Raw genomic sequence first — 25,628 nt, 5'->3', positions numbered from 1 at the left:
TCTGCTCTCTCAAAAAATGCAACAGAGTCTGGAGTTTCATGGTTGGACTCGATGATCTTTAAGGTCTTTTCCAACCTGAGTGATTCTATGATTCTACAGAGAGTGGACCGTTTCACACTGCAAAAATGACACAGTGAAGGAGGAAACACTAACTTCAGACTGGGTAAAGGGAGATATTGGGACTATTTTCATTCCTTTCCTACCAGACTCTTCCCTACTTCCATTATTTTTTCTCCTTTTATGTTGGGGAAAAAGTGTCATCTAAAGGAATAATGGCAGTTGGCACAACTCAAAATTCCCCTTTAGCAGCAGGCTTAGGTCGAAATGTCCCACTGAAATGTACTGAGAGCTGACAGCCGACTCCCTTAGGAACTTCCAAGAATCCCATTTCTAGCGAAGATATCCACTACCTTTACAGATGGAAACGTTAAACTGACTCAGCAAAGGAGCTATTACTCTGGAACAGATGTAACAAAGGAACAAAGTGGAGGCACAAGAAATCCCAGCTACCACTTCTGAGGCAGAAGGGTGCCTTACCTCATGGTAAGGTGATAGATGTGATTCTGTACAGCCACATCCTCCTCCATACAGCTGTTGTACCTGCCTGACAGTCTTATGCAGGCAATCCAAGTGCCACAGAAATCACTGGCACCCTTTCATGTAGAAATATCTGGAAAAAGGAATTTCTGATCTCCGAGAAATTCCAACATTTTTAAATTTGTTTTTCTTCCAGATATAAATGAGAAGCCAGAATTCCACAAGCCGTGTGGAACAGACCTCTCGGAGAGAAAGGAGGGGAAGAAATGGAGATTAAGAAACTTTATTACAGGGAGGGGATAAAAATCCTTTTAATATTTTATTGATAAGCTTCAGCAGGGGCCAAAACAGACCCACGAAGTCTGCAGGTTGTGATTTTGGGAGGAATGCATGAAAAAGAAGAAAACAACTGATGATCTGTGATGGTCAATAGACAGAAGCACTATGATTGATAGGTTATTTTCAAACTACCCCTGGCCATATACTGCAAACAATTCACATATTTTCAACATTTACAGACAACTATAGTGTTCACTAAGGGTCCAGCAAGGCATTTAAATACGGTTTTCAATTTCAGCACATGTAACCCCACTCAAGCATGTACAGCCATCCATTCACTCAGTTGATTTCTTAGACTAGTTCTCATTTATTCCTAATCCAGGAACGTAATTTTTATACCTCACACAACAGTCTACTGATTTCTCAGCAAGTCTTACTCTCAGTTCCAGTCACTGTTGGGTCTGCTATTTCATTCTTTAGCTAAAAACTGCTGATCCTTGGTATCTAAAGTCAGCCCTTTGAAGTCACACCAGTAAAATGGAGTAATATTTCAGTGAAGCTGAACATCCAGTTTCTTCCAGTACTGGTGAGAATCTGCTTTATTCTCTTTAACATGACCCATGACACCTTGAGATGCTCACAGGAGTAGCAATATGCATGTTTGTGACAACACTGTCTCCCATTTAAAGTCTCTTTTCTAGCACGTGAACATGAGCTGCTCAAAGGAAACTTAAAATTCCTAAAGTGAGAAAAATATGCTTTATGCAATGACCTAGAAAAGCAAGACAACAGCGAGAAGACAGTTTGCCACTGATAATATGCATTCTATGTGTTTAGTGATGATTATGACAAACTTTGGATGAAGATGACAGAATGGAGTGCCTGGCCAGAAAAGGGGAAGATTACATTAAGTATCAGTAAATGTGAAACTGCTCATGGAGGAACAATCTTAAATATTTCTATTCATCTACATGGTAAAGGGTTCTGAGCTGACTGTTACAACTCTGAAATGAGGACTGAGATGGGGTTTGGCAGACACTCATCTTCTAAATGATTGCTTCCAATGTAACAGCTCAGGACCTTCAATTGAAAATGACAGGAAATAGGCTCAGAAAACAGAAAGGAGCTCTCTTCAACCACTGGGTATTTAAACAGTGGAACTCCTCACCATACTCCAAGCCAAAAGCTTACACAGATTCAAAAACAAAGTCACCGAAGGAAAATCCCTCAAAGACTATTAAGTACAAAATATTGTGTCTGGTTCTAAAATCCCTCAGCCACAAACTGTTGGAGGCTGCAAGACTATATGAAGGAAGTGTCAAAAATGCTTGCATACTGGCCACTGTCAGAATGACTACCCTGAGCTAGACAGACAGCTGGTCTGACCTGGTATGACTGCTCTTGAATTTTTATATTGCATTTTTCTGTTTTCTTGTTTTCAGAAATAGCTTAAACATATTAACTGAAATGATTGTAACATATACATTTACCATATTACGTCTGATGCATGGAAAATTTGGCACAGAAAATTTCAGCCCAAAGCCTTCAAACTCAGTAAATTTATGAACAATCAGACAAAGGTAAATGCTAAATGTTTTCAACTTCAATAAAAGAGATATTTATCAAAGCCTACCTTTAATTCAGAAAATATACTTGGTACATCTCAGCAATGTAGGGTAACATGCAATACAGCGACAATATAATTATCCTAAAGTGAGCTTTGTATACTCAAGAAATTCACAGTTAATCTTAAAGTTCAAAGAAACCCAAATATGCTGAGATACAAAAACACATACATATTATGCATCCAGACATAGTGTGGTAACATTTGCAATGTTTCCCACAGTCTAAAAGACTCTAGTGGTTTTAGAGATATTCTTTGCAGTTAAAATACAGAATACTAGTAAACCTGATAATATTCATCAGTTTGGATGGAATTTCTTGTGTGCACATATATGCTACGTCTTCGAGAGGCCGATGTCTATTAAATTTAACTGCTTCCCTCGTGGACTTAAGTTGAGGGTGGATACTAAACTAATATATCACTATTTATAGTCTGTTTGTAAGTCATTCTTGTTTAGCAGCTGCACCTTTTCCACGTAATTCAGAATAGAAGCCGCCCTTGTTCTCTAGCACAACCTTTACCATAAAAGCATCAGAAGAAAGTAATTAGATTTAACAGGCACTACCCTTTTTAATGGTTTACAAATATCCTGGTGCCAGTCCTATGCTTGGCACACAAGGAAAGGTTAAGCACATTAAACATTTGAAGCTCAACAGAGAGAAATGCTGGAGGGCAGATGATAACTATAGACAAGCCCAGAAGAAATGGAAACACTAATGATGGAACGGGATTGTTTAGGATAACACTTGCAGAACGATACTTTGAAAGCACGGGGAAAACGATGTCGGAAACATTTCTTAATGGGGAGACCTAATAAGCTGTGGAATAATCACCCAAGGGAGATGGAGGAAGCCCTTTTGACTGAGTCATTTCTTTCTGGACTCAGCAATGTGTTAAGAACAGTACAGGGAAAAAATGTACCAGCAGATGGGAAGGCTACCAGGTCTACTGCTCAGAATCCCAATGCATTTTTGTTCTCAGCACTAGCAGTTGTGCTCAAAACAAAACTAAATTAATCAAAACCTTCTCAATTGTGAATGCTGATTAACTTGCGTAGCATCTTGCATCTCTTTTTTGATTTTAATATATTTATGGCTCTTTCCTAAATTGCATTTCTAGAACAGATGTTTCCCCTTTTGTATTCCTAGATCTGCAGTCACTGCCTTTGTTCATCCAATGCTGGGTGGTGAGAATGGCTGCAGCTTTATTGAAAACCTGTCCTGCCCAGGGTTTTGCCAAGCGTGACTAGTTTAATGTGACAGATTATAAAAGAAGAGTGAAAAAAGAGGAATAACGAGTGCCAGGGAAATATAAGATTCTCTGCACATTTCTGCATTTATTGACCTTTTCTCCTTCGATATACCATTACTTACGCAGATTTATAGCTCAAGATGGCAGGCAAGCTGTCAGGTGTACTATTTAGGTCATTGATGATGTTATGAACTATACTGGAAACTGATTTCATTAAATGGAAGTATGTGATTTGACATTTGATACAGCAAACATCTGACATTTTAATTGGTACTTCTACAATTCCTTGGTAATTATTGAAATCTTGCTAATAGCTTTGTAGGGACTTAAAAATTAAAATAGCTCTGAGAAAATTGCATATTGGGCACCAACAGCATATAGCATCCATACTGGAAAGTCATCGCATGCAAGCACACTTTGGTGTCAGTGTATATAAATCTATAGATCAGTCCGCAGAGAAGCAATGTTTTATCCTGAATTTCCTGAAGCTTCTTTTGGATGGTTTCCTTTCAGCAATCTCCACATCACGTCTTCAGTCATAAATCAGACTGAAGTTGCATTTTATTCTTTAATAAAATACCATCTCTTGGACTTGACTCAAGGAGGAAGCAGCTGGCCAGCAGAACCATGGCTTAACGTGCAGGACACCACTCACAGCAAAGCTCTACCTGACCAGCTCATAAGCAGTATGATCTGATGCAACTATCTATAACAACAGAAGCAAGATTCCAGGCTTACATTTCAGAAGCAAAAGCAATACTTCAGTGAAAGCAATGAAGCAGCAGAAGCCTGTACCTGGGTTCTCACTGCATCCACTTCACTTGTTACATTAATAAAAGCAACATAATTCCAACCTTACACAAGATCTCCACTACAGGAACCTGTTCAATCGTAACATCCAAGATGCTCACTTTCTCTGAATACTTTCAGGTTACAGCAGCTGCCTTTTAAGAAACTCCTCACCATCTGGTAATGTTTTATTAACACAAGGACTTGGAGGAAAATGATTTTCATGCCTGATCATGACACAAATCCAGCATTCAGTGTCCTGATCTCAACGCAAACAGGGAATAACATCATGAGAATCTATACAGCAAGTTCCACTGATGTTTAGGTAACATAAGTGAGGTCAGGCTGCCCAGTTTATCTCCGTTCTGTCAGCTAGATACAAAGACTTTGGAGGATGCAAGTCATTTACAGTCTTCAAAGAGTTAAAAGCAATGACTGGCACTAGCTCTGCACTGAAGTTTGTGGAACTTTAATCTCCACAGCCTTGAAATGTGTCCTGTTGCCTGAGTTAAGGACGGCCAGAAAAGCCACATCTAAATTCTAGGACTCCTGTTGCTGATGACAGTTCCATGCAGCTCTTGTTTTCCTCACGCTGCAAGACCTGGCTGGTTTTGGCACATCCTGTCTCACTGCTGCTGAGTGATAAGGAAATATTTCCCTTGAGCCGGAGCACTAAACACCTCCTCTGTGGTTAGAAGAGATGTGGCTTTCCCCACAGCGGGCTGGTGATTAGATTGCACCGTTACCTCCATTTTCCACCTTTGCTGCATTAATTGCTTTCCCTTGTGCCCCTCGCTGAACAAATGAGCTAAGGAAATATTCTGAGAACAGCAAGGATTTTTGAACACAGTGTAACGTGAGCATGCTGACTTTTGGAAAAGGGGTTGGCTCTGCAGAAGCGTGAGAGGAGGAAGTCAGCTATTTGACCCTCAAGCAAGAAATTAATTGCTGTGACTCTGGTTCCTCTTTGCTGTGAATACACTTGGCAAACCACGGCTCATTCCCATCACATGGGGGTCAGTATTTTATTCCAGGTTTATTGTCCTGTACTTCACACCAGCTTTGCTGTACTTCATAGAAATACTATCTGCAGGGCAGAATATGTCCCTCTGCCCTTGCGAAAGGGTCAGAGTTTCAAGGGGCAGCAGAAGCTTAACTCCTCTGTGCAGAAAACTGAAGATGACAAATCAATCTTGCCTGCACGACATCTGTAAAAGAGCATCACTTCCACCTATGTGGCAGGGGAATAAAGATGGTTTGTTGTATCATACCTATCTCTCAGTCTATGCTTATATATGGCCACAGGTACCTTGGGAAAGATTTAACACCTGAAGTGACGTGCCAGCAAGTACATCATCCTGCCAAAACTCCTGTAACAACCAACCTTCGTTAACAGCGTATCAGGAGATTCTGATCACCTCCAGAGGTCAGGACCAAGCTCTCCTGCATATCCTCTAGGCCCAAGGCAGTCCTCCAGCTGCTCCTACACTTCTGTGAAACAAGGTCCAGGTAGAACATTACACACCCTCCATTTTTCTCTGTGCCATCAAAGGAGAAGAGTTTCCAAAAATGCATTTGCTGCAGTTTTAAGCAAAACGCAAGATTGGACTGTCACTCATCGTCCCAAATACAGTCACAGCCCTGCCAGGTCAAAATGGGAAGAACATCTCCTGTCCCACAGCCTCACAGTCAATGTGAAGTAAGCCTTACACAGTACAGTGAAGTTACCACAGCTTACTACAGTTAGCTAATGTACAGTTATTTCTTGTTTGTGCACCCTTAATTTATAACAGGATGACTTGATTCAGTTTAACCTTCTTTCTTTAGCTTTTTTTCTAAGCTAAACTGTTATGTCCCTGCAGCCCCAGGCTCAGGGCACTGGGCAGACAGCATGTGGTGACGTGTTGAATTCTGGAACACAATTGCATGTCTGAACACCTACAGACAGACAATAATACATACAGGATGTGAGTGTTACATTAGAGACGTCGCCCATGTAGCAGAAAGCAAACAGAAAGCCAGGGAAATGTCTGAAACTGGCATTCTGGCTGCCACCTCGTTCATAAGCAGCAAAGGCATGAGTTATGCTTCCTGGTTTACCAGAGCCTGAGCTCCAGAAGTTCCAGGACTGACTCCAGGATGAAAAGGTGATGTGGTGACTTGCCTTTTCTGCCTGGCAAAGGGACAGTATGTTCATACTGATGACGAAGGAGACAAGGTCCCTAAAGAAAGGAAGGAAACACTGCATTCCCTTTCTTTAGGGTAGAAGCAGCCAGTCTGCATGCGTCACTGGGATTCAGAAGAAATAGCACTGCATTCAAGTTAGGCAGCAGTTCTGCTAACTATGGCACCCACAAAACAGAAGAACTGAGCTGCACTTATCTTTTTACGATACCACATGTGCCTTCCCATGGATAACCCTTCTGCCATATCCACATGTTAGAAATGCAAAAGACCTCTGATTTAAGGTTCCGGCTCCAACTCCAAATGCCACATGACTTTGAATTTGCTCAGATCTTCAGCCAATATGAATCAGCATAGCTCTACTGAAGTTTGACTCATCAGCACTGGGTTTGTTACCTTCAAAGAAAGCCAGTGACAGAAAAAAATACATACTTTTAAAGTCTTTAACAAATATAAATAAATTATTTGGAAGTGGGTTGCTACATATCTTAGCTGGTGCAAATCCAAACAAATCCATCAGTTTTAACTGATGCTATACAAAGTGGTGCCGTTTTGGGATAAACTGTAATGGTTCCCACTGATCCTTTTATGACACTGTACAGAACAAAAGAAGAATGTTCTGAGATGTAATGATGCTGGGGCTAATACAAAGAGAGAATGAGTCCAAGAATGAATGAATGCTAAAAGCAGTTGAAGGGAAAAGTAAATTGAAAGTTAAAGTCGGAATCCGCTACGATATGCAAGAAAATTATCCCCATGATTGAAAAAGCTGACAGATTTTCAGTAGTCTAACAATTGTTATAACTTTCTCAAAGTGCAGTTCTGATGGAAAATGACTGTAAGTCCAAATTCTGAAAATGCAAAGTTTTCTGGAATTATTTCAAATACCCTTTTCCTTCCTTTGCCCAGACTTATTTTACATAAAACAGCTTTTAAGAATGGAGAAATTTAACCCGGCTCTCACTGTACTTCATTTTCGTACAGCACTCAAAGAAGTAACCAAACAAAACCCAACAAATTATACCTGTGGAAACCTCACAAAAACTATCTGCTTGGATAACAGTAAGAATTTGCTTGCACATTACATAAGGTGAAAAGAAACTGCTGAAGAATTAATAGTCCCTTAAAAATGAAATCATTCATTAAAACTAGCATGAAGAAGCTCCAAATGTAGGTAACATCAGGATAATTTTCTAGGCAGAGTTAAGGCTTCTTTAAGATGGTTTTTGTCTGGATATCATTGAATATTCTAGAAATCTGCCAGAGCCATAAAGAGAAAATATAACTTACAATATCAGAGAATTATCATTCTCTATGTCGCCTTCCAGCAGTCAAAGGGCTGTGATTTTATTAGAACACTGCTGTTGTCAGACCACAGAGTAATATGCTGACATTTTGAGCTCCACTTAAACCCAATATATATTTTTAAAACTGCATTTACGTTCCATCATAAACTGACAATGGACAAAACTACTGCCACCATGACTGCAATTGAACTTAAAATGGAAAAGACTCTACTGAGAGTAGCATCAACTATGGGGGGGCTTTGCAACAGTGCCAGACTCTTGATTCTGAGCATAACTCTCTCAAACTGCAAAGCAAGTTGCCAGTAGGGCTTGTGGAAGATTCAGCTTTTTAACCATTCTCCATTTGCAGGGACTAATGAATTTTCTAATTACAGGAAGAGGATAGACAACATCAGGGATTGTAGTGGAGTTCAGCCCTTGTTCAGATTCTTTGTCAAAAAAAGGAAGCTCATGCTGCACATAGTAAGAATAGTCAGACAATCTGTTGGCCGTGTATAGCAGTTGTCCTGTTCTGGCAGCCTATTTTTTGTTTTTAATGATCTAGCTCATCTGCCATGTCTACAGCTACCAGGGCAATTTGGTGGCATGGACCCAAAAGGAGCTCAGATAGTGAGAATAAGAAAAAAAAAAAAGAAAAAAAAAAAAAAAGGGGCAAAAATGGTAGAAATGAGGTTGTGCAAGTCTGAGGTGACTTTGTATTTCCAGTACTGAGCAACCATGGAGATATTTTTCTTCACCACATATTTCAGGGTGCCCTCTACATTCCCCCTCACCCATGGATTTCAAGGTATAAACTCTTGATGATATTATTTATTCAACCTGTATTAAAAGTATGAAAACTAAGCCAGTAATCACACTCATTTTCCTACATTCTCTACAGGTACATACAAGAAGAACTGTTTGACGCCCAAAGCAGTCTGAGCAGTTACACACACTCATTTGGGGGAACTCTGCAGTTCAGTCCAATACAAGTCCTCTCTCCCTACTTTTGCATGAATTCAAACATACGTGAACTCCTGGGACAAAAACTGTCTTCAGGTTGTATAACTGTGCAACAAGATCTTGACTGAAAAGCAGAGTAACGGGACAACACAGCAACTCCAGTCAAACAGTGAATGCTTGCTTAGATGCTCAAGCCAGGGTAACAATTGTGAATACAATAATAGAGAGCTAATCACCTCTAATGCTCCTAAGTGCCTTCTTGCTTAGTCATTCATCCTTAATATTTCTAATATGTTCCAAATGTTCCTAATGTGTACATGTTCCACATAGAGACATAAAAATAATAAAAATGTGGTCAGTTTTATCATATGCAGAAAGAAACATCACCACAAACTCAGAAGAGGGCTGAAAACCAGATCCGAGCACTATTTCTAAGGAATTCTGAGGTGCTCTCAGGATTGCTGTCACTCCTATGGATATTTTTGATATCCATATTTCAGTAGCCCCAACAATTTAATTCAGGGAACAGGATTGCCTTAGACAATGTGTACACACTCTTTACAAAGCAAGATAGTCCCTGGACATCAATCTTATCCTCTTGGCAGAGTATTTACTGTTACTAATTGCTTTACTGCTTTACCTGCCAAATGAGACAATCATGCTGCCCATCACAAGGCCAGACAGATGAGAAGAACAATGCTTTAAAAAATATATATATATCTTACAGCATAAGCCCAGAAAAGGAAGCAACTCCAAGAGGGACAAAAGAGCTATACATCAAATTCATGACTTAACAGAATAACAAATAGGACACAGGAATAAATGTAATGCATTCCAAAAAAAATCAATCTAATACTTCAAAAAAAGAGCAATATCCTCTTCACGGCTCACTGGTACTCCCTGAGGAATTTTGGAAAACATTCTATGAAGACATACTTTGGCTGATAATATCATAGGGCTGCTGGGATTTGATGTTTTCATTCTTTTTTTTTTTTTTTTCTCTGGTTTCTTGATGTTTTGATTTGTGAGAATGAACACTTGTCTCAAAAACAGGAACTTGGTCACTGAGGAATCTGTTTATTTCAGGCTCTTTTTCCTAACTTGGTATCAGTTGGAATTGCTCGCTGCTCTTGGTATTTTAGGGGCCTAATTTTAGACCCCGGTTTTTCAGATGTTGGACAGAGGCCCCACTCAGCATCTCTATATAGAAAAAGCATATTGGGAGATTTGCTTCTATCTCTGGTGAGGATTCAAAGCTTTTGAAGACATTTTTTTCCTCTAAGTTCAAATAGCTCTCGATCTGCCATCCCACTTGTGACACCAGCTAACTTCTGAAATGACAGTTATGTGACGGATCTACAAGACTTGAGTACCTGCAAGGGTCATGAGATGGAATTTGGCCCTGACCTCACTTCACTTCAGGCACTTTTAAGTGAAGGAGTGCCTCTGGTTAGCTGCAGTAACCTGGCATCTACAAGCACAGAAGGTGGGATATTCCATCACAGTCAGGACACAGCATCCTAGCATCCACCTGACAGAAAGAAGAAAGAGCCAGCAAAACAAAGAAAAGACAGGAGATCAATTACCTTCTTACAGGCTTGACACCAAGTCCACAGGAATTCTCTGCATCCTGACTTATCCCCATGCCACCCTGATCTGAGCATAACAAGGAATTTCCCAAGGATGAGCTTGACAGAAAGCAGTCTGCTTTTGACAGGAAGAAAACTCTTCCATTATAAACAGATATCATCCCAGGTATGAGAGGCAAGTGTCAGGAAAAAGACACTGGGGCTGGCTGGTTTCTTGTCCAAAAGGCAGTTCTTCAAAGAACTGTATCTCCCCAGGGTTCTGATATTCTGCAAAAGGGATGTCTCTACTGCTTCATCCTTCCCACTTTGACAAGCTACAAAGCTGGCCACTGCCCCAGAGCATGGCTATGATTTCTCCACTCATCCAAACACAAGTTTTAAATCCTCGTGAGGCAGTTTCTGACTCTTCAGACATTCCTCATGCCCCACCAGCAATCCTTATTGGGAACTGGGCTTGGTTTGTGTCTGCCACACAAAAGCTGAGAGCTGCTGATAAGCATATAATTTCTTCACACAGGCAAAGAAAAAAGAGATTTGGAGTACTACTGTGCTTTATCTGATTTACCTACTGCATGTGCTTTGCATTGTTGCTACATCCATTATGTCTCTTAGATACCATATATCAGTTGTTTATATACCATAGTTACCTTTTTCTCCCCAAAAGTGAGTGACACGTGGACCACTGGTAACTAACAAGTGCTGGGAAGGAAAACACTGAAGGCCCCACTTACAACCAGAGGTGAAGGGGTGGTAGAGAGAATTATTTGCACAGAATTCAGGTTGGGTTTTCAAACCAGTATTTATGGGTTTGGAAAGAGCCAAGAACAAAAACTTTGAAATGGTTATTAGGGGTTTTATGGAAACTAGATGAATGGATGGTTTCAATGGGAAACCAAATAAATATTAAAAAAAGATAATTTAGGACTGGCAGAGAACCTTAGGATCTTGCAATAATAAAGATAGGGGAAAAAAAAAAAAAGAAAATAGAGTTTCTGAAAAACAACACAAAGCCTATGGAGCCCAGAACTAACCCATGTGTCTTAACAGTAAACATGCTATATTTGGATCAAGGGATAACAGTTGTTACAGTTACTGCCTTTTTATTAATGATTATTATTAACACAAACTATGCTGTACTGTGCATTGCACTCTAACCACAGCAACACAGATTAACCATCCAGTAAGCACAAAGAGTGCATTTCAGAGAAGAGCCAGAATCACCCAAAAATAACACCAAGTTATATGCACTGAGTAGCTTCTCTCACTTTATCTAGTAAGCCATGCACATGCGTTTGAGTCCTTAGATGGTCACAGCAGTGCCTGAACTAACCACAGCAGTATCCCCACAACACAGCAATGTCCCTGCAATGGTGACCCCGAGTTAGTGGGAGCTATATCTGTCAAATTTCTTCAGCTGGGCACCTCAAAACCAACCTGCAGTCCATGGGGGAAATTGAAAATTCTTTGCCCACCTTCCTTTTCTGAAAAAAAATCAGGACACATTCAAAGTAGCGACTGTGGCTCCTTTGTACCCGAACACCTATAGTATAAATGATTCAGTGGTCTTTTACAAACACAACTGCTGGGAATGAGCACAGCAAGCCAAGGATACAGGCAGAAGCTGATATAGTTTTTTGCTAGCAAAATTGCACCTGTAGTTGAGTTTCAAAAGCCCTTTACAAAACCAGCACAGCAGGTTTAAGGTAAGCTGTACTAAGTAATTTAGTTACTTTTTATTTAATAGCCCTAAGGTGAGAGTAATAATCTATTGCACACTGCAACAAATAAGGGAAACTGAGGCAAAAAGCAGTGAAGAAATCAGCCAAAGATTGGAAAATGCAAGACTCGATCCAGAACTTCTGACTCGGGTATCTGTGGTCATTTGACCAACACTCCCTTCCAGTGAGCCAATCCTGATTCTGGTCCCATTGCAGCTAATGGTAAAACTTCCATATATGAGAATGAAGATTTGAGACTTCAGGCTGTCATCTGCACTTTACAGTCTTCTAACTTTTAACATAGGGCAAGTATTTTATTCTGTTCTGTGGTTCAGCCATCTGGATATTACTGTGTATATGTAAAGTACAGTTAGAAAAATAAATGGACAAATCCTGACCATTTGGTAGGATGCTAACTGACAAGCACTCTGTATGCCAGGGTTCCTGGTATGCATTTTCACCTTACCTAGTATGAGGCTGATCCAAACACCTACAGCAATGCTGTGTGTTGAGGGTGATTTACCTTACTGGAAAAGAGCATGTAGCTCCTCTGCAGGCAGGGTTACAGCTATTTGCTGAGCAGTGTTTCCAGAGAACATGACTGCAGCTTTGGCTCTCCCTGAAGCAGGGAGCTGGTAAGTGGAGAACTCAGACTACAGTTGTGTCCCCCAAGTCCCAGCATCACTCGGGACTTTGTCAGACATTATAAACCATTAGGCTTTTCTAAACTCTCAACACGTGACTAACATTGCTATCATCATCGAAAAGAAAGGAGCATAAAAGTAAAAGACAAAAGAACTGAAGGTCTAGTGTAGTTCCTACATCACCTGCAACGAGGAAAAGAAAAAGGGACTGCGTATTTGCTAAGATTTGCCTCTTCTCCAGTCTCCTACACTGCTAGCAAAGAAACACCAATGGTTCAGCCAGGGGTTAGCTGAAAAAATACTCAACTCTGCTTTATTCCAGCATATACAACAGTGAGCACCACCACCCTGCCATGGAACATGAAGACAATGAGTTTATTGCATATCCTGTCAAGGGTGAGGATCAGCATCCATTGTAATAAACCTGCAAATAACCTGAAGCTCACTACTGAAGCTTTCCTTCTGGTAGTACAAACTTTCATTACCTTTTCCTTCATTCCTTTAAGAAGGCTGTGAAAATTCTCCTTAATTTTGAACTATGGGAGGATGAATAAGGTATAAGACTTCATCTAGTGATAAGGAAGCAGAATTTTTGGCAGCCTGTTTGGCAGTCCTGCACCTCCCAGACAAAAAGGGATGTATCTGCTACTTGCTTGGACAGCCCATCCTGGGCACCTTTTAGAAAACCCAAAGGTGAGGGCAAATTGAACAAATGTGGAAAGGAACACAAGGCAGAGGCAAGAGTGATTTGACTGTAAAGGATGCCAACAACACTGAAAAGGGATCAGCTCTCTACTGCAACCAAAACTTAAACAGTGACGGTTTCAGTAACTGAACAGTTCGGACTTGAACAAAACAGGGCGCATATGTGCAAATACACTCACACAACACTAACCTCCAAATACTCCCAAACCCAAATGGAATCAAGATTTTATTTAATTATTGTATTTTAAAACCCTTGATTTTCTTGTGGTGGGGGCCTCAGAACCATTGGAGACCTTGGGGGGTGGAGGGGTGCCAAAGGCAGTTGAGGCCTGGGAATATTTGCCAGCTGGACTATAAGATTTATTTTTGGTTCTTAATTTTTTTTCCTGTTCTTGCAGATTCTGTGTTCTGGCTCACTGGGACCTGTAAATGCTCAGCTTTACAAACTGCAGACCTGGACAGTGCTGGGGTGTCATTCCCTAATGCTGAGAGGGCTACTCATGCAAAAGGGAGTAGCAGTTTTAATATATCAGGAAGCCTGCCTTTTCACAAACTGCACTCAATAGCCATAATTCTTATTGAACTTTGAAGACCCAATTTTGCTCTTATTTACACTTCTTCAGCTTTAACAGCTACCGCAAAGTTATACCAGGGATACAGAGCTTGGAATCTGGGATTCATTTCCTATTATAAAGAAAGAGAAAAAACACACAGTGAATCCAGCCATCTTGCAGACTGAAATTTTGTTCTGCATTTTTCCTTTCAATGCCACAGTCTCCTCTGCTCTTTCTGCCTACTTCCAATTTTCAGACGAACTGCTGAGATGCTGAAATTCAAACTACGTGAATGCATACCATATAAGACAATCAGAAGGACTATTGGTTCAATATCTTTCTATCTGTCCTTCATGCATCAAAGCAAGATCCTCTGGTTGCCTGACACAGCAAGGATGGCTGGAATTCTGCCAAGAAGTGGTAAGTGCCACAGAAGCCTGTCCCTGAGGTTTCTGCCCATGAAGATGTATGAGAGTGTCCTGAAGTCAATCCTCAGCTAAAGAGAAGCACAGAGCATGGAGAAGCCTCCATCACAGACGGCCGAAAATTCAGTTTGATGTAAAAGACACTGATCTTTTTCACCTGCGAAGAGGCAACCATGTCTACCAGCTGCATAAAGGAAAAGGAGTTAGGAAAGTATTTTGGATCACACAAGCCTTCACCACGAGGAAAGGCAGAGTAGAAGATCCTTTTAAGTAATAATTATGAGGCACTGTCAGAGGCTTGAAAGGAAAGCCAAGAGCAGGAAGAGGACACTAAGGATGCTAATAGACAGTAGTCACAGATAAGTCTGGGAGAAATTGAGACTGAAGGTGAGGAACTACTAAAGGGAAAAATACATAATCTCATTAGTATGAGTCACTTCACAAGGGACTGAAAGCAAACTCACAGCTCTTGCCACTCTCAGAACAAGACACTACATACTATATGTGGACAGCCTGAAAATTCCTCCCTTCAGCAGCTCTTGCAGAAGACTACACGAACCCACTTTGTAATTTATTACCTACCACATTTCTTAACTCTTTTATCTTCTCCTCATGAGTCAGCACCTGCGATACCTGAAGCAAAACAGATCCACAGCTCTGATACAAGAGAACTTGTTCCTTTTTATCAGATTTATCTTCAGTAGCTCAAAACCAGATAGGTTTTTCACAATCCTGCTAGAGAGCAAACAGGTAAAGGCTTACGGGAAAGTAAATTCTAGATGAGAACTACGCAAAGTATTTACATCTTTACCCCCTTTGTCCTCACTGCGTTTTCAGATCTATTTAACTGGACACAGTAAGCAAAACACCACTTGTAATCCATGATCCTCTCTTGAGACTTTATCTTTTTCTTCAGCCTAGTGAAAATGTTCTTCCTTACAGCTTACTGACAGCACCCTTGCTACAACTTCAGTCACTCCTTCCAGAAAGAACAAAACCTATCATCTGGAGGCACCACAAACATCAAATGAGGAACAGCTTGCACAAAAGCAGAAGCACGCTACGAATGTGCTGTCCAAATTATTTGGCAAGTAATAAGTATACTAGAAAAGAACAGATAAACGAGGGGAAAAAAATAGAGAAGTTATTTCCTTACAAACGTTATTCTTAACAAGTATCTTGACTCATTTTCCTGAGAATAATTTGTCTGGAACATGGTACTGAGATTCTTTAGAACTTTTCCTTTGAACTGCTCTTCATGCACAACTTTTGTCAGAATTTAATTTGTTTTACTGGAACAGAGGACAGGAATTGCACTCACCCACTGCACAAGCAAGCAGCAAACTTCTTGTTTGCTCACTGTTCATCTTTTGTGCTCCCCCTCTGTTTTAGACTTCTTCACTGTAACATACTTCTGTCCACATAAAAATCCTAAACAGCAACCACAGGGTAAGACCCAAAATGCCCAAAACAAGGATAATGAGGGCACATAAAAAACACATAGCAGAAGTTTCTCTCTTACCACTGAATACAAGAAAAACTCCAAACAAGGCCCTTCCCCTCCTCTTATACTCTAATTGATCCCACTATATATTCTTTCTGTACACAGTTTGATTTTCAGAAGTTTTTAGCTTATCTGTCTGGGTCACACATCTGTGGATGACACCCATAATCTGCACTGTATGTCTTCTCACAGCAAAGCTCCTAATGGCAAAGTTAAGCACACGAGCTGCATTTGGATATGCAGGCTCAACCAGTAGCCAATGCACCCCATGTGCTGCCACTGCTTACAAAGAAGATTTCCCTACCATCTTCTGAGTCTCTTTCTTTTCCTCCCCTGAGATCTGATGTCAGACAAAGGGAGATTAGAGCTTTTCTCTCTACTACTGGGTCAGTTTCATTCCGTCACATTAATGGGAATTGCAGGTGTACTTCAGCCCAAACGTTAACTTCTTCAAACAGCAGAGAAAAGGCTACATGCACTTGGGGAGGAAGAATATACGTCTGTCTGTACAATCTCAGCTTTCGAGGGGAAATGTGCAGCGGAAAAAAAGAAGGAATGATAGGGGAAATTAAATTAAAATGCAAGAAAAAGAATATTAGTAACAGAAGGGAACTTCTACCTGTGGTGATGGCCAAAATGCTTTCAAGATGCTCAGAGAGAATTCACGTGGTTGCAGGAAGCCCAACAGACTATCCAGATATGATGATGATTCGGAGGGTTCTGGAGAAATTGCTCTATTTCTACAGCCTCAGAGAACCTAGCTGCTGAGTCCAGCTCTCACCTTGGTGACTCTCTTGTCCCTTGCTTCTCTGGGTTAGCAGGAGCTCACCACAGAGCCAGGCAGGACAGCCCTACAGGCATTCCTGCAGTATCTCAGCTCCCTGCCAAATGGTCTGGTACATGTTCAAAGGCACAGCGAATGAAGCAGAGCAGCACTCTGAACAACACAACTTCTTGATACACAATGCACTTTCACAACTGTATTCAGGTACGATTTTCCTAGATACTGCATAACAAGAACACAGGACGTTGTTTCCACTTACAGCTCAAGATGTTTGCTTGGATCTACAGAACTGACCTCCTCAAGCCCAGTCAAACCTGCAATAGCCTTTCAGAGGATGGTTACTGTGTACAGGCTGCCATTTCCAGAGCAGGCTGCCTGGGAACTGCACATTTCCCATTTCTGTCCTCCTCTTCTCATCCTTTCCTTGCCTCATCCTGGCTGTCTGACTTCCCTCTTTGGCCACAGCAATGTTATTTATCATAGCACTACAGAGAACACAAGACAACAAGACCTGACTTGTTGGCCACCTTTTGGCACTAAGAGAATTATTAATCATCAATGACTTACACCCCAGGGATCTCAAAAATGCTTACCCCTGGAATGACGCTGTTCTATGCCTTCTCAGAGTCTTACCTTTACCTGGTTTCTGGCCCAACCCTTCTTCCTCAACCTCTTCATCACAGGGTCAGTCTTGTCACCCAGCCTGCTCTGTTCTTTGCCTATTTGGTCTCTCAAAAACCTTTATTAGATCACATAGAGAGAGCTAATCACTTCTGCTTAGCGTAAGCAGTGCACCCAATCAAGATCACTTCTGCCTCTGCTCCTAGACTCCCCTTTTGAGATGTCTTCCTTCACTGTCCTTTCCTTTTTCACTGATTCTTTGTCCCAAAGAGTTCCAGTCTGCAGTCAGATCACTTTAAAAATGGGAAACTGCTTTAAAAATAAATAAATAACAACCACATATAAATGACAGAATAAAACTTCCTGCCCCATTTCTTCCTTTAAGTTCATGGAGGTTGCAGGGTTTCTGATATGAACAACAGTCCTTTGAGTAAACCTGGCAGGTTTCACACCACTCATTTCTCTTAGGCCAGTGCAGGGCTGTGTGACATTAACAGCTTCCAGCCACACTATCGACAGGAGGAAAATAATTCCTTCTGTTAGCAATGACCTTCTAGCTAGCATGCTTGCAAAGCATACTAAGTACTAACAGTCCTTCTTTACAACATTGATTTTCCCAAATCATTGTCAGGATTTCTGGTAATAGGTTCATTAGTCTCACAACAAAAAGATGACATAGGTATCTGCTCAGAAGTAACCATCAGGAACTGTAAAGATCTCAAGGACATGAGAATGGTGTGATTTAAATAGTAGAAGACTGACTTGGTGCATGAGTTGTACTGCACGGCATTGCTCTCCTCTCTGTGCTGTTATAAGCTGGGTCACAGTCAGGCTCACTCCAATCAGACATAACTGACCAGATCCCAGACTAATCATGGACACTTCCCATCTTTGGGCTGTGTCCAAAGATCTTGAAGTTTCATCACTTAGCTGTGCACAGTTCATTTCACTCCATTCTGTTTACCTTCACTCAGCGCACCCATTGAAGCTCAGTTACTTTTATTTACTTACTTATTTACTATTTACTTACTCATTTATTATTTACTTATTTATTTATATACTTTTTATTCTCCACACTCATCTCTATTGATCAGTACTGTCTTTAGCAATACTTATCTAGTATGTTGAGAGAATGTCCACATGAGGTTACACTGTCCCACAGTAGATGACCCTGAACCTGGAATAACATATTAGTGCTCTGCTCCACATGCTGCTGAAAGACACAGAAAATGAGCCCACTGTGTAATTACGCTCATGCAGCAGAGCTAAAGCTCCATTCAATATAGTGCTGTGCAATACAGCTACAGCAGTTTGTTCAGAACTAGCTCTAACTACTGTTACTGTACTCTGTGTAATGCATATTTCCCCGCAAAGAAGTTTGGTAGTTTTCTGCAGTACTCTGAGTAATTACCATAAAACAGACAAAGATGACTGAAAACTCGCCAGTCTCTGCATTACCTACAGCTACTATTTGACCATGTTTGTAAACTTTGTCATTCACATAACTGAGTGTCATTCGTCCAACTGAGGTCTCAACAGCACAGAGTACAGGGGTAGGATTACCTCCCTCACCCTGCTGATCATGCTTTTATCATGCAGCCCAGGATCCAAGCACATTGCTGGCTCAGCCTATCATCCACCAGTACCCCAAGACCTTTTCAAGAAGGCTGCGCTCTACCATTACATCCTCCAACCTGTACAGATAATGGAGGGTTGGCACAACCCACATGCAAGACCTCACACTTGGATTTGTTGAACCTCGTGATGTTTTCACCCAGACCCACTGCTCAAGCCTGTCCAAGTCTCTCAGAATGGCATCCCAACCCTCAGTTGTGTGGCTGCACCACACAGCAAACTTGCTGATCCCACTGTCAACGTCATTGATGAAGATGTTAAAGAACACTGGCCCCAGGACGGGCCCCTGAAGGACACCACTTGTCACTGATCCCCATCCAGACATTGAGGCACTGACAACCACTCTCTGGGTATGACCTCACAACTAGTTTCTCCTCCAAACAGTCCACCCACCAAATCCACATATTTCCAATTTGGACAAAACAATATCATGGGAACCATGTCAAAGGCCTTACTGAAGTCCAAATAGATGACACGAGGGGCTCTTTCCTTGTTCATTGTCACAGTTATGCCATAATAAAAAGCAACAAAGTTGGTCAGGCAGGACCTACCCTTGGTGAAACCATACTAGTTATCCCATTGCCTAATTGTCTAATACTTGGAACTTGTATGGCACCAACCACATCTAGACATGCTTTATTTCTTGCATATCAATGTTTCGTTCCCCTGTATCTATGTCCTTCTGGAATGTGAGGTTTCAGAAGTATTGGTTCCTGCCCCCCCACTCTCCCCACCCCCCATTTCTCTTATATGATAGCATAAAACAGAAATCACAACAAACTGCATGGTTTATCTCAAAATCCACAAGAGCTAGGAGTACACCTAAAGTAAAAGATCCCAAGTTCAAGAGATTCAGTAATAGTGAGACCATTTGTGCTGTTCTCTTCTCATGGTCATCTTTAATATTTTGCTGATACTACACCTGCAGGCTGAAGTGATGGACCTCATGATCAGAGAGAAGCCGTTTTAACATTCTTGTGCAATCTTTTCTGGCTTGGTATTTCTGTTTATAGTATCACTAAGGAAACTAAACTTGAGATTGGTGATCTTTATTCAACATGTGCCTTCCACAGATGTGATCTCAGCTAACGCATATCACTTCACTCTGGGTCATTCTTTCCTATTCAAATACCCACATAACCAAGTTAAACTGGAAGTAAACAGCTATCACCGTCACTCTGATTAGCTTTTTATTCCCAGTATATAATAAGCTATAGTTACCTCTAAAGGCAGGCTGCCAAGCTTTGGAACTATAGTACATGTGATGCTAAGAAGTACGTGTTGTGTGTTTTCTCTCAAGAGAACAAGTCACACTTAGCTCTCACTGCAACATCTCCCAGCACTTTATAACAGTGGGATGTAACCACCTGTGGGAAACAAAGGCAGAGGAACATGATGCAACTCACCTACAGTCATGCATCTGGTCTGGAACAGTCACCGAGGATCAGGTCAGAGCTTCTGAGTCTCAATCCAATGCTTTCTTCAGGTGAAACTGCAAGTGAACCATAACAGGTAAGACAGAATTCATCACAGATTCTGCTTTAAACCCTCCTTCCCCTCCTTCACTTGGTAATGAAAAACAACATCCAGGTGTATTCCTTTATCAGAACATCAGCATTTCCTCTAATTGCTGCTTTAATTGCTTAAAAATACAGTAGCTTTCAAAAGTATCATTCACTTAAACAGCTGACAGCATCCGACTTGTTTCTGCTGAGGACAACACCAGATTTTTCCTCTTCAGCAGGTCTGGCTGACACTTGCATCACTTATCACGTACTGCAGCCAAACAAGTACATCAAATTTGTGTCCTTCCATGGTTCTCAGGAGGCATACGACCATTTTCACAACACTGATGCTGACTATATCCTCTCAGTTACTTCTGGTTTTCTTGTGAGTTGACAGCACTCTGACACTTTCAGGGAAGATTAAATACCTCCCAGAATTGGGCCAGTAGTCAGGGCACAGATTCAGCACATGATAAATATTAAGTGCAGTATCTCTTTGTTACCAGAGCAACTTGAAAAACACAGTGAAAACAGTCCATACCCCTGCAGAATTCCTGAGGATAAACAGACAAATGCTTTTGAAATATTGAAACAAATATAATGATGCTCCTGAATTGCAAATAAATTCTACTTTGTGCAGACATGACTGTCAGAAAGCCAGATGTTGTCTATTGATATTGAAACTTCCTATAATCCCCCTAATATCCATTGATTAACATACAGGGAACTGATTGCACCAAAGCTTAAAGGAAGAACGGTTTGGGGAAGTACTGATTTTATTTTACAAAATATTCTTTATAAAGCTTTTGCTTTTTTTAACAATAGGTATATCTATTTACTTCTTTGGATTGTGTAGTAGAGACCTTACCCTACCATCTTTGTGTACTGGATTCAATAACCATAAAAGAAAGAACTACGTTTGTTGAGCTTTGGCTCAAGGGTCCAGATAAGACCATAGCTACTCCAAAGGAGTCAGTTAATCAGTTCCAAGCACAATATCAAAGGAGGATCAAAGAAGGCAGTCTGATACCTCTTCAGCTGCGCTCTCCCTGATCTAGACTTAAGGGGCACTGCTCACAGTGGAAGATAGGAATCTAGCAGTCCCTGCATTCAGATGAGCTATAACAGACTTGCATAACATCTAGAGGCTTTCTGGTGTTGATATCTGTTTTCTCTGTTATTACAATATACTCCAGGAATACTTGCCTGTGGTCAGAATCAAAGTGACCACACACAATACTCTCCTTGGAGCAATACCCTCATTGGCCTAGCTGCACTGCAGGCTTCTCTTGCTGTCTACACCTAGTTATGAGTCCAGGTTATTGTAACACAATGGAAAACACAGCAATAATAGCACAGTAGCAAAGTCATAGACTGCAACAAGTAAGGATAAGCTCAAATACAACAGCTGTTGACACAAAAACAGAGAAAAGAATCTGCCTACCCTTAGAAGGCCTCAGGTACACAGGGATCTCCAATGAGATCCCCTTATCTCCATTGCCAACCCTAAAATGAGGGCTGGGAAGGGATGGATTCTGGCTCTGCCCCTTCCAATCACTCAGGTACATTGCATGCACCTGAGCTCCCCTGGGCTGGCCTTGCCTTCCCACCTGGTGCTCAATCACTGCTTCAAGCCATGACTTACATTTCTGCTACAGTTATTTTCTGGATCCATTTATAGCAATAATGAATACAGTCTCCGGAGACTATGTCACTTTTTTTTCATCACTGAGGTGGGAGCACATTCAATTAGAAATAAAATTGAGCTGAACCATCATCCAAAACTTGAGTCAAAGCTTTGGGAGTTTGTAAACTGTTCGTTAAAATTTTCTTCCCCAAGGGCTAAAATTGCTGTTTGCATTTCACTGACTTCAGCTATTGTTGTTATTAAAGGTAGAGAATACTACTCCAAATCCAGGATACAACAATATCAAACTTTTGAAGTTCATAGTAGCACAGAGTACTTCAGTCTGTGACTGTGCCCATAGATTAAAAGGAGAAGTCTCAAATAAGCATGAAAAGGTAAATATGGTAAATATTTAGGGATGGTAAATACCTGTGACTGGTTCTGCTGACAAGAATAAAACTCAGTATTTCAAGTCCATCTGTTTATGAACCATTCTATGGCAATGGTAAGTGAACCTCATTGAGGGCATGGCATCATCACGCTCTTCACTACTTGTCCCCCCTTCACAGAATTCAAGATGAGAAAGGGACAGAACATAACCCAGGACATCAGCCCCATCCAAACAAACACATCCCATGCTGCAGTTCCCACACTTTTCTTGATAAATCCATACTTGAACTTTGCTGACTTTCTGTTAGAAATCTTTTCTAGGAACAGAGCAGCTAGAAACAAAACAGCTATGTGCACGTGCTCTCTGCTATTTCACATTAGCCTGTTTTGCTTTGACTTGGGTTTCCCTGGGGCTCCTCTCCAACCTTCCTAGATCCTTCCCAAAGGCAACAAAAGAGGACAGACACCCCTGCTTTGTTGGAACTGGATTACTGTGAGATCAAGTGAGGTAGCTATAAGTGCACTCAGTCTGCAGCACAGCCAGATAAAAAGTCACTGAAACAAAATGTTGTCAGGTGCATACTGAAAAACTGCAGTTGTGTTTCCCACTAGAGAGCTTCTGATCATAAACCAAAGATGTAAGAGGAACATAAATGCCACAGACTGTTAACAAGGTCCGCTCCCATCACAAAGATACCTTTATCTAAACACCCTTGCTCTAAATCCAGAGCTGGATTTTTTCATTGTAAGTCACATACATGTCACAACAATTACCTGAATTGATGCCAGTGAAAATGTTGGTTGTGATTGCTTTGAATAGCTCTGCCCTAGTATTCTTCTTGTTGTTTAAACTATCCTTTACCTGCAAGCTTTTGCCTTTGAGTTCGCAGCTCAGTAAGAAAATACATTAAGAAATCAAAGCAGTTTTATTCTAGGAAATTAAGTGGAAGTATTTCTTAATTTAAATATAGTGATGCTTTAAGCTAAATAGCTGACACCACCATAGGAAGAAGGCTGGGAGGGGGTTTCACTGTGCACTTCCAACAAGACTCTTCCTTTGGTGTCAGAGAAGGTTGCAGACCTCCAACATGCTGTGCTGGCTGTATCCAAGGATCTTCAGAGCACAGTGTCACCCCCACCCAGTTCATCAGTGCCTTCACACCAGCAAGTTTCTGCTGGAAAAAGCTCAGTTGTGAGATAATCAGAGAGTGTAACATACAAGAAATTCTCACTGCATCAGTATTTCTTACAATCAAAGATAAAGCAGATTTAGAGTAAGAAGATATTACTGTGACCAGCAGAAGAAGTTCAAGCTGGCACAACAGGCACACAGAGCACCTCTGTGCAATGAAGAATAATGGAGTTTTCCAAACCACAGATAAGTGAGCAGTCTCTGGAATCAGGCACAGACAAGGCTAAGTCTGAAGGTGAGACTCCCCAGAACCGTCACTCAGAAAGAGGACTTCTAAGTTTGGGCTGAACAGCACAGAGATGAGACCAGCTCATGCCAGCACCAAGTCCTGAGCTCCACACACCAAACAGAAATGTGCAAACTCAAAGCGACTAGGTGAGTGCAGAAAAGGAGATCAGAGCCAAGGAGTGAATCCTATGGAGGTGCAGGCAGGAGGACCCAGAGGAAATCACACAGCACATTACAGCCGTGGATCTCAGAACGTTTTACAAACATTCATTAACCCTTCGTGCTACAGGACTCACCACTCACAAGTGTTCATTCCCTGTGAAGTGCAGGAGGAGCCTGCCAAGGGTCCTGCACCACAAATCATTACCAGTGCCCAGCAGATAAAGCAGCAGTTCAGTTCTGTGTGCTGACCAGGCACACTCACATCTTACCTTTCATCTTAAGATCACACAGTAGAATGAAGCTTATGGTCAGCCTGGAAAAGAAGCAAAAATGGTTTCCGAGCGCATCTGCTATCTTGAGACAAAGATGGAGATGGGCCTGAGTATATTCCTTCCTTAGAATAGGCAACAACTGCCTTCCAGCAGTTCAGGAATACTTAACAGAGTTTCTGTTTCCATTTGCTTATTTTTCTTTTTTTCCAGCTTATCTCTTTTTCAGACTGTAACCTCGTGAGGCAAAGACCAAATTAAGTCTGAAGAATTCTGTTTGTCAGGGGAAAAATGAAGATAGCCCCACAGAACAGTTCATTTATATTTTGGACAAAACAATACTATCACCCAAGTGGTCGCTACCCAGAAATGTATAATAAAATACATCACAGAGATGTGGTACTGATCATCTGACCATGTGACAAGACAACAGAAAAAAAAGGGTTCAGTAGCAATTCAACTGAAAAGTACTCCTAACACATGGAAAGCTGGAACTGTGTAGTTAGTGGAAGATGTCCCCAAATACACCTTTGGTCCCACATGAAATTAAATTGACTTCAAGAGTTTTTGTTTTTCCTGGTGCTGTCATTGAAAAGATGAGTCGAAGGGGAACAAAACTGAGCTGAGGCAAATAGACCACAGAGATGGCAAAGAGTCACTGGGGCTTAAAGAAAAAAAAAAATAGCCATAAGAGTTTATTTTAGTAACACAGGTTAGGAATGTTAATACAGAAATCTATCTCCACACAAATACATACAATGATTTTTCACGTTGACAGCATCTGTTTAAAGATTATTTCTATGGATGTTAGCCAAAGGTTTGGAGAAGTGTTGTTTGGCCCTGCAAGTCACTATTATGGAGACAGACCACACTCTTTTGGGTTATTTGGTGTATATGACAACACAGAAGTGATTTTTGCAAAGCTGGCTCTGGCTTTCTAATTAACTCTACTCTCCCCAAGGCAAAGCTGACATCTGCCAGTGCCAGTCCTTCATTTGGTCAAATCTTTTCCAGATCTAATGTTGGCAAGCAGCAAACTCTCATCTTGCTGCTTTCCTCTTAAAGCGTTTCTTTCCTCTGCCTTTCACCTATGAGCAAAGGGGAAACCTAAACCACTCAGCTTCTTTAATGCTGCTGATCTGCTGAAGTGTTCCATCACTCTC

The 25,628-nt window shown here is 41.1% G+C and overlaps 1 protein-coding gene across 2 annotated transcripts in view; it reads right to left on the bottom strand.

Moving 5' to 3' along the window:
- OSTN (osteocrin) overlaps positions 1 to 22,149 on the bottom strand; it is a 50,796-nt gene extending 28,647 nt beyond the window's left edge. Inside the window, exons 1-2 of one of the 2 annotated variants that reach the window (XM_048955383.1) lie at positions 22,042 to 22,149; positions 20,499 to 20,584 (exon numbers count right to left, since the gene is read on the bottom strand). The gene's annotated coding sequence lies outside the window, so the exon portion shown is untranslated. Of the gene's footprint in view, positions 1 to 16,671; positions 16,858 to 20,498; positions 20,585 to 22,041 lie in introns of those variants that run through there. The other variant, XM_048955384.1, reaches the window with a different exon arrangement.
- Between the last annotated feature and the right edge of the window lie 3,479 nt (positions 22,150 to 25,628).

Source organism: Lagopus muta, chromosome 9, assembly GCF_023343835.1.
Source record: "Lagopus muta isolate bLagMut1 chromosome 9, bLagMut1 primary, whole genome shotgun sequence".
NCBI classification, from domain to species: Eukaryota; Metazoa; Chordata; class Aves; order Galliformes; family Phasianidae; genus Lagopus; species Lagopus muta.
The sequence above is the reverse complement of the archived record's forward strand: the minus strand, read 5'-3'. Positions and strand labels throughout refer to the sequence as shown.